The sequence below is a fragment of the Neovison vison genome, chromosome 7, assembly GCF_020171115.1.
Source record: "Neovison vison isolate M4711 chromosome 7, ASM_NN_V1, whole genome shotgun sequence".
Taxonomy (NCBI): Eukaryota; Metazoa; Chordata; class Mammalia; order Carnivora; family Mustelidae; genus Neogale; species Neogale vison.
In genome coordinates, this window is record NC_058097.1 from 134940129 (window position 1) to 134949201 (window position 9073).

A 9073-nucleotide genomic window follows, 5' to 3' on the forward strand; every position below is an offset into this window, starting at 1 on the left:
ATTTAAAAAGGAGTGGCCCTTAAAGAACTTGAAATATGAGCAGGCGTTCTCCAGACAGACGAAGGGGACATATTCCATGCACAGCAGAATAATCAGAGAACCTTAGTGATTTCAGTGTGATATGAAGCAAGGTGACTGTGATTTGCACAGAGCAAAATGAAAACTTAATGAGATTTGTTTGGAATATAAAAGTAAGAATTCAGCCAGAAGCTGATTGGGCATAAATATTGGCAAAGGTCGCAGTTGTTGTCGTTGTTGTTTATTTTAAGATTTATTTATTCCAGAGAGAGAGTGTGTGTGAGGAGGGCAGGGGGTGGGAAGACAGAGGGAGAGGAGAGAATTCTCAAGCTGACTCTGGCTGAGCACAGAGCCTAACAAGGGGCTGGATCTCATGACCCATGAGATCATGATCTCAGTCAAAATAAAGAGTCAGACAAAACCAACTGAGCCACCCGGGCAACACTAAAGGTCACAGTTTTGAATGTCTGTAAATGGGAATTCGGAAAAAAATATATTAAAACCAAAACTGAAGGGAATTGAGTTAGCATGTGGCAGAAGAAAGATCTTCTTCAAAGCTCTTGGCAGAATATGGGGGATAAGATGGGGTGACTGGGTGGCTCAGTCTGTTAAACATCTGCCTTCGGGAAAAAAAAAAAAAAATCTGCCTTCGGCTCAGGTCATGATCTCAGGGGTCCTGGGATCCCACCCTGCGTTCCCTCATTGGTCTCCTGGCTCAGCAGGGAGTCTGCTTCTCCCTCTCCCTCGGCCCCTCCCTCCCCCTTGTTGTCTTTCTCTCCCTCAAATAAACAAAATCTTAAAAAAAAAAAAAGAATATGGGGAAGAGGAAACTGGAGATTCAATTAAAATGCAATTTTATTGGGAAATGAGAGGAACATGGAATGGAGGAATACTACATTGTTTATATCTAACTAGAAACTGAAAGCTAGAATCTCTGTTTTTGTTTTATTTTGTTCTGTTTTGTTTTAAACAATTGAAATTTTTGTACACTGTTTGTGGAATGCAGAATGGTACAGCCACTATGAAAAACAATGTGGAGTTTCCTCAGAACTTTAAGAAGAACTACCAGCAATCCCAGTTCTGAGTATTCATCCAGAAGAATTGAAAGCAGGATCTCAACAAGATATTAACACTGCCATGTTTATTGCAGCCCTATTATACACAATAGCCAGGATGTGAAAACAACTTAAATGTCCACCAATCAATGAATAGGTTTAAAAAAATGTGGTATATACATACAGTGGGATATTGTTCATCCTTGAAAAAGAAAGAAATCCTGCCACAAGAAACAATATCAATGAACCTTGAGGCCTTTCTGCTAAGTAAAATAGCCAGTCACAAAAGGGTAAACACTGCGTGCTTCCACTTATATGCCTAAAAGAGCCAATCAAACTCAAAGCAGCCAAGAATAGAACAGTGATTACTAGGGAGTTGCTAATCAAGGGCTATAAAATTTTAGTTGTATAAGATGAAAAAGATCTAGATATATGGTGCACATCATTGTACCTATAAATAACATCGTGCTTTATAGATGACAATACTGTTTTGCGCACTTGGAAATCTGTTAAAAGAGGGCCAAGATATGAAGGCAACCCAAGTGTCTATCAAGAGATGATTGGATAAAGAAAAGGTGGTATAGATATACAATGGAATACTACTCAGCCATAAAAATAATGGAATTTGCCATTTGCCACAACATGGGTGGATCTACAGGGAATAATGTTAAGTGAATTAAGTCAGAGAGAAACAAATACAGTATGATGACAGTTATATGGGGAATTTAAGAAACAAAGCAAATGAACAAAGAAAGAAAGAAACCCACCCCCCCAACTTCAGACTCTTAACTATAGAGAACAAACTAGTGCTTACCAGAGGGGAGATAGGTAGGGAGCACGAGTGAAGTAGGTGAAGGAGAGTAAGAGATTAAGATTTACAGCACTAGGTGATGTATAGAATTGTTGCATCCTATATTCCACACCTGAAGCTGATACAACACTGTATGTTAATTATACTGAAATTAAAAAATAAAATAAAAACAAAAAGCAAAATAAATAAATAAATATATAATCTGTTAAAGGTTAGATCTCATATTAAATGTTTTTACCACTATTTAAAAAGCACACTAGATGGCAATTCTAAAAACTAAAGGATGCTAACAGGCTCATGTTATAACCCAAACAACAAATTCATAAAGATTTGGCTTCCAAAATGTTGAATCTTAGATTCATTGAGGATATTCACCTCATAAAAAAATAAACAACAACAACAAATATTATTGAAAAGACATAAACATCCCCACATACAACTAAGCCAAATACATCTCCTCAAAGTCATGGCTTTAAAATCATCCATCCATACTTGATTTTAAGTCTATCTCAATTACTCACATACACAAGTATAGATCAATTGTTCTGTTGTTGAGTCCGTTATTAAAGGAACGAGACTGAGACAAAGTTATGCAAAGCCTTATTCTATGCCAAGCATTAGAAGTTGGGCCGACCGGCCAGGGAAATGAGGCTGAGACAAAGTGAAAGTTATGTAAAGCTTTATTCTATGCCAAGCATTAGAAGTCAGACTGACCGGCCAGGGCCACCTCCGAAGAGAGCGACGCCCCTTGGTCTTACAGGCTAGTTTTTATAGGGCACAATCACAGACATCTGCATTTGTTGACCATTTGTGGCTTTGGCTGATTGAATGTCTCCTACCTGTGTGTTTTAGTAACGGTTACCTGGAACCAATACTAGTAACAGTTGAGGCGTTTATTAAACAACAAAATGGCCTTGTTTTAGGTGTGTGTTTTAGTAACAATTATCTTGTTTTATGTGTTGTTTTTTGGTAACACATACCTGGAACCGAGAGCAGTAACTTTTCTAGACAACAAAATGTCTACATAGGCAACATGGAGTCACTATGGCTAAGTAGGCCCAGGCAGGCCCTAGGGGGTTAACATGTTTTAACGTGGAGTCGACCCCATCACTGTCTTCCCAAAATTACCGAGGTGGTAGTCAATTCTCTTTCTCTGTCCATCCAGCCCCAGCCTATCTCCCCCTCCTTCTCTCTCTCCTCCCACCCTGCCCTTTCTCTGTCAGCAGAATGGCTGAAGCTTGGGATGCCATTATCTAGAGTTATCTAGGCCCATAACGGCATCCGTTCCAACCAAACAGGAAAAGCATGACAAAAGTGTAGGTTTCCATCAAGAGCACAAGTAACAGACTTACAGATTTGCTTGTTTGCTTATTTTAAATAACATAAGAACCAAAGAAAATTAAGTCTAGTGGTATAACCACTGGGTTGCAGAGTCTTATGAGAAGATGTATTAGGTTAAATCCAGATCCAAGCATGTAATCTACATGGATTTTGAAATCCACATGACCATTTAGTGGGTTGTTACAGGGACGACAATAGGGCATCACAGGCACAGATGTGAGTATCCCTGCTCAGTATCTCAGATAGCTACGCAAATCTTAAATATCTAAGGGAGTATCCTTGAAGACTGTGATGACACCAATGTTTCCTTTGAGAAAAGCTTATTTTTACCTCCAGAATATTTTTATTTAAACACAGAAATGTATGGGTAATTATAAGAAATTTAGGCATATTTAGTATTTCAAAAATGTAATGTGTGATATTTGAGAGAATTTGGCCTATTCAATTAGACTTAATTATAAATTTAAGTTGTATAATCAAGTAATTGAGTTCACATTCTGGGTTTTAAATTGAAATTACTCAGTGTATTTATATGCAGTTTTACTGGAATATGTAAAAGAAATTAGGATTCTCCATAATTATAAATTAAATTTATTAGACTTATAAAAATTACTTTTAAGTACTTAAAAATTTTGTTAAATGATTGAAGTGCCTAAAAATTAATAGAATCCATTAAATGACTAAATGCTATTTAAAATGTTTAACAGTATTTAATCAGATGTGTAAAGTAAGACTAAAATGAAAAAAATGTCGCATAGTATTGTTAAAATTTATTAGGTTTATAAATAGAATGAGATACGTACACTGAAATTAAAGCCTCTGAGAAAGAACGAGGTTTTAAAAAATTTCTAACTTCAACCAAATAGTGATTATAAAACCAAATGCTGTTTATAAAAATTCAACCAAATACTGATTATAAAAATCAAAATGAACCTCTGAATATTTTTTTTCTGTATAAAACCTGCCCTCGAGAACATTAAAAAAAAAAAAGTCACAGTGTCTAGCAAAGTTAATTACTAGTTCCCCAATTAACATTTTTTTTCTAGACTAGACGACACTCTCAAACATACTGGCAATCCTTAGTTTCTGTTGCCAGCTCCTCCTTAGCCTATCCCTTAAATGTGGGAGTGTCTTTAAGGTCTGCCTTTGGCCCTGTGTTCTTTTCTTTCTATAGCATCCATTAGGGGCGCCTGGGTGGCTCAGTGGGTTAAAGCCTCTGCCTTCGGCTCAGGTCATGATCTCAGGGTCCTGAGATGGAGCCCCACATCCGACTTTCTGCTCAGCAAGGAGCCTGCTTCCTCCTCTCTCTCTGCCAGAGAGCCTGCTTCCTCTTCTCTCTCCCTGCCTGCCTCTCTGCCTACTCATGATCTCTCTCTGTCAAATAAATAAATAAAATCTTAAAAAAAAAAAAAAATAAATATAGCATCTATTAGGTGATTTCAAACTCCAAGTGCCAAGCACTCCAGCAGAAACTGGCCTAGAGGTTTGCCAAACTTTGCCCTGTTTCCTAGGCACACAACTAGATTACAAGTTTCAGTATCCCTTAAAACTGGGTAGGCCACTTTCCTGTGTAATGGTTACTGAAATACAGGAGAAAATAATGTCTGGCATGGCCAAGCCTGGCCCTTAAAAACCTCCTATACAATCGTCCACTCTCCCTCCTCACATCAATCATTTGGCTGAATGCACACAATCTTAAGAGAGGAATCAAGGCCTATGGAATGGTATTGCCTCAAGATGGAAAGAACATTCATTCCTAAATCATTTCTTGGAGGAGCGACCAGTAATCAAGAATGTCTAACTGGACTTCAAAGAAGTGAAAAATAAACGTCTATATTTTTTAACCCAACAGATTTCTTTGTGACAGTAGCTAGTGCCACTCAATATTACTGATGTTAATGGAATGTTCCATTTTTTCATGTTTATTGCCAGCTTAAACATCACAGCCTTGAGATACAGGAATTAAATATCTAATTGCTAAATTGAGATTTTTGCCTAGAAGTCTATTTGGCCACTCAAACTTCACATGACCAAAGAGAAGTTGGTTTACTACTCAGGTGTGTTAGTCAAAGTTCAGCAAAGAAAGTGAACCAATAGGATACACATGACTATATATAAGAGAAGATTTATTATAGGAACTGGCTCAGTTGGTTGTGGAGGCTGAGAAGCACTTAATCTGCTGTCTGCAAGCTAGAGACCCAGGAAAGCCAGTGGTATAATTCAGTCCAAGTCCAAAATCCTAAGAAGGGGTATTGGGTGGAGAGGAAGAGCTCTGGGTTAAGTCCCTAAATCTGAAGACCCAAGATTCAGTTGCTCTGAAGTCAGAAAGCAGGAAAAGATGTATGTCTCCATTCAAGAAGAACGAAAAGGAATTTGCCTTTTCAAATCTTTTTATTCAATTAGGGTCCCAATCACATTAGTGAGGGAAGATCATTTTTATTCAGTCTATTGAATCAAACACTAATCTCTTCCAGAGACACCCTCACAGACTAAGAAATAGTATTTATCAGCTACCTGGGTGTCCCCTTAGCACAGTCAGGTTGACATGAACTTAACCATAACACCTCGTCCTGACATCACTCCCACCTCCTGGTAGACTTCTGTGTCTGCCCTGAGTAAATGCACCACTCTCCAATGCTGTTCAGGATGAAATCTTAAGTCATTCTTTATTCATTTATGATATATTTATTTAGTGTCTTCTATGTGCCTATGCCAGGTGCAGCAGACACAATCATAGACAAAGTAGACCTGATTCCTGTTATCTCTTTTACTCATATACCCAACTATCGACAACCAGTGTCTCCTAAAAAATAAATATCATCATTTCAATCTTTTGTTTGAAAATCTTTGTTTTTACTTGCTTTCCCCCCTGCAAGATCAAGATTAAATTCTTCATCAAGATCTGCACATTTTTCCAAAACCTTACTCAAATCCATTCTTGTAATGGACATCAACCTTGAAAACCTTGTGCCTGTGGGCATAATTAATTGAATGAAGAACACACCTCATTTGGCTTAGAGGAAAGTCTTTTTTGCTGAGGTGTTGAGTTGGAGTTTGAAGGGGCTTTGTGTTACACAGGCAGCCAATCAGCTTCTGCCTACCACACAGAGAGAAGAGAAAGAAAGCAAGATTAACTAGAAAGTAGAAGGAAGCAAGTGTCTAGAGAAAAGCAGAGGTAGTATCAGAAATACCCTAGTTCCTGAACTTTAAGATCTTGGTTCCAGTGTTTCTAGAGACCCAGTGTCATTCCTGCTCTTGGGTTCTGTGGAATATTCCTTTGTATTTATAATGAACCCTTGTTCCCTTACTCAGTCTCTTTTTTGTATAAACTAACTGGAATTGGTTTCTCTGCTTAAAATCCTGAGTAATTAAGCTCTCCAGTTTCATCACTCATTCAGCTCTAGTTCCCCATTCCCAGCCCGCATCACCTCCAGAGGCAGCCAGAAAGCAGAACTTAAGAGGCTCAGCAGGTACCTTTATCTGGTTGCTCATTTGCTCCTGGGGGCCATTGTGGGATGAGGGAGGCCTCCTTTGGTTCCCTCTTATGAAACCAAAACTATTAAAAGATAAACTGAGGCAGATTAAAATTTGAAGAGTTTACTTAAGAAAAATCAATTCAAGAGACAGAGGGGCAAGATAGTGGAGGAGTAGGAGAACTAAATTTTGTCTGGTCTCAGGAATTCAGCTAGATAGCTATTAAACCATTCTGAACACTTATAACTCAATAAGAGATCAAAGACAAGAATAGCAGCAATTCTAGGAACAAAAGTAACCACTTTCTGGAAGGTAGGATGTGTGGAGAAGTGAATCTAAGGAGATATATGGGAAGATAGACTGTGGGGGAGGGCTGGCTGCTGGCAAGTGGTAGAGCAGTTGAGCACAAAATTGGAACTTTTAAAAGTCTACTCCACTGAGGGACATTGCTCCAGAGGCTGAGTGGGAGGGTAGATTCCTTTTGGGGACAGTGTGGTCTCAGGACCTGCAGGGACACAAAAAGACCAGGGATCCTGAGTGTGCAGAGCCCCCAGGTATCAGACCTGGGAAGCTGGATGCAGAGACAGAGCCAAAGAGGGGGCTTTCAGTTTGAGGTTACCTTAAACAGTGAGCTAAGGCACAGTCAGGCCACTGGTCTTTGAGCAGGGACCCCACAGGTGGCAGATCTGGGGATACCTCCTCCTTCCTCTTCCAGGAAGAGTGACACAGGACTGCACTGCAGGAATCTGCTGGATCTGGAGACATAAACAAGGGCCATGTGCCAGAGATAGAAACTCTCAGTCACAGGCTGGGTGAGCTTGGAGTGCAGCCAGAGACCTGGGAGATGGGAGTGATTGACTGCTTTTTTCTGAGGGTGTGCTGAGGAGTGGGGCCTGAGCTTTTGGCTCCTCTGGGTCGAAGACTGGGGGGCCACCATCTTCATTTTCCCCCTCCAAAGCTGTACAGAAAGCGTTCAGGGAACAAAATCTACTGAGAAAAACCCAAGCAGATTGCTTAGCCTGGCCCCCAGCAAGGGTGGTGCAATCGCCCCTCAGGCAAAAACTGCAACAGATTCCACACCCAGAAGACTGGCAAGAACATCCAGCCAAGACCAAGTTCACCAATCAATGAGAACTGCAAAACTCCAGAGCTAGGGGAATGCTGCACATTGAATTCATGGCATTTTTCCTCATGATTCTTTAGTCTTTCAAAGCTAAATTTTTTTAATTCTATTTTTTTATTCCATTTTTAAAAAATTTCCTCTTTCCTATTTTAACCTTTTTAAACTATTTTATCTGATCAATACCTTTTAAAAAATATTTTAAAATCTTCATTGTTATAGTCATATTCTATCCTTCATTGTATTTAACCTTGTTTTTTGTATACATATAAGTTTTTCTTTCTTTAAAATTTAGGGATACAATTTCTTCTAACAAATGAAAATATACCCTAAATCTAGTGTATGGCATTGTTCTAATCTCCAGCCTGACCACATTTTCTCTTTTTTTTTTTCTTTTTTAACCAACTGATTATCTTATCAATTTCTTTTATAGTATCTTTTTAAATTTTTCATCTTTACAGTCATACTCCATCCCTTTATCATATTTACCCTTATTTTTGTATATATGTAAGTTTTTCTTTCTTTAAAATGTTGGGAGGCAGTTTCTTCTAACAGACCAAAATACACCAAGAATCAAGTGTGTGGCTTTGTTCTATTCACCAGTCTAACCGTATATATCTATATCTATATCTATATCTATATATTTTTTTCCTCCTTTCTTCTGCCCCCAGTCTTAGGTCTCTTCTGATTTAGTTAGTGTATATTTTTCTGGGGTTGTTGCTGCACTTTTAGTATTTTGTTCTCTCATTCATCCATTCTTCTCTGGATAAAATGACAAGGTGGAGAAACTCACCTCAAAAAAAAAAAAAAAAGAACAAGAGGCTGTACTGACAGCTAGGGACCTAATAAATACAGAAATTAGTAAAATGTCAGAACTAGAGTTCAGAATGATGATTATAAAGACACTAGCTGGGCTTGAAAAAAGCATAGGAGATACTAGAGAATCCCTTTCTAGAGAAATAAAAACATTTCTGGAGAAATAAAAGAACTAAAAATATAACCAAGTTGAAATTTTAAAAAGCTATTAATGAAGTACAATAAAAAAATGGAGGCTCTTAATGTTTGGATAAATGAGACAGAAGAGAGAATTGGTGATATAGAAGAACAAATGATGGAGAATAAAGCAGCTGAGAAAAAGAGAGATAAACAACTACTGGAAACAATATTAGAATAATTGGGATACCAGAAGAAGAAGAAAGAGAGAGGGGGGCAGAAGGTGTATTAGAGCATATTATAACAGAGAATTTCCCTAAC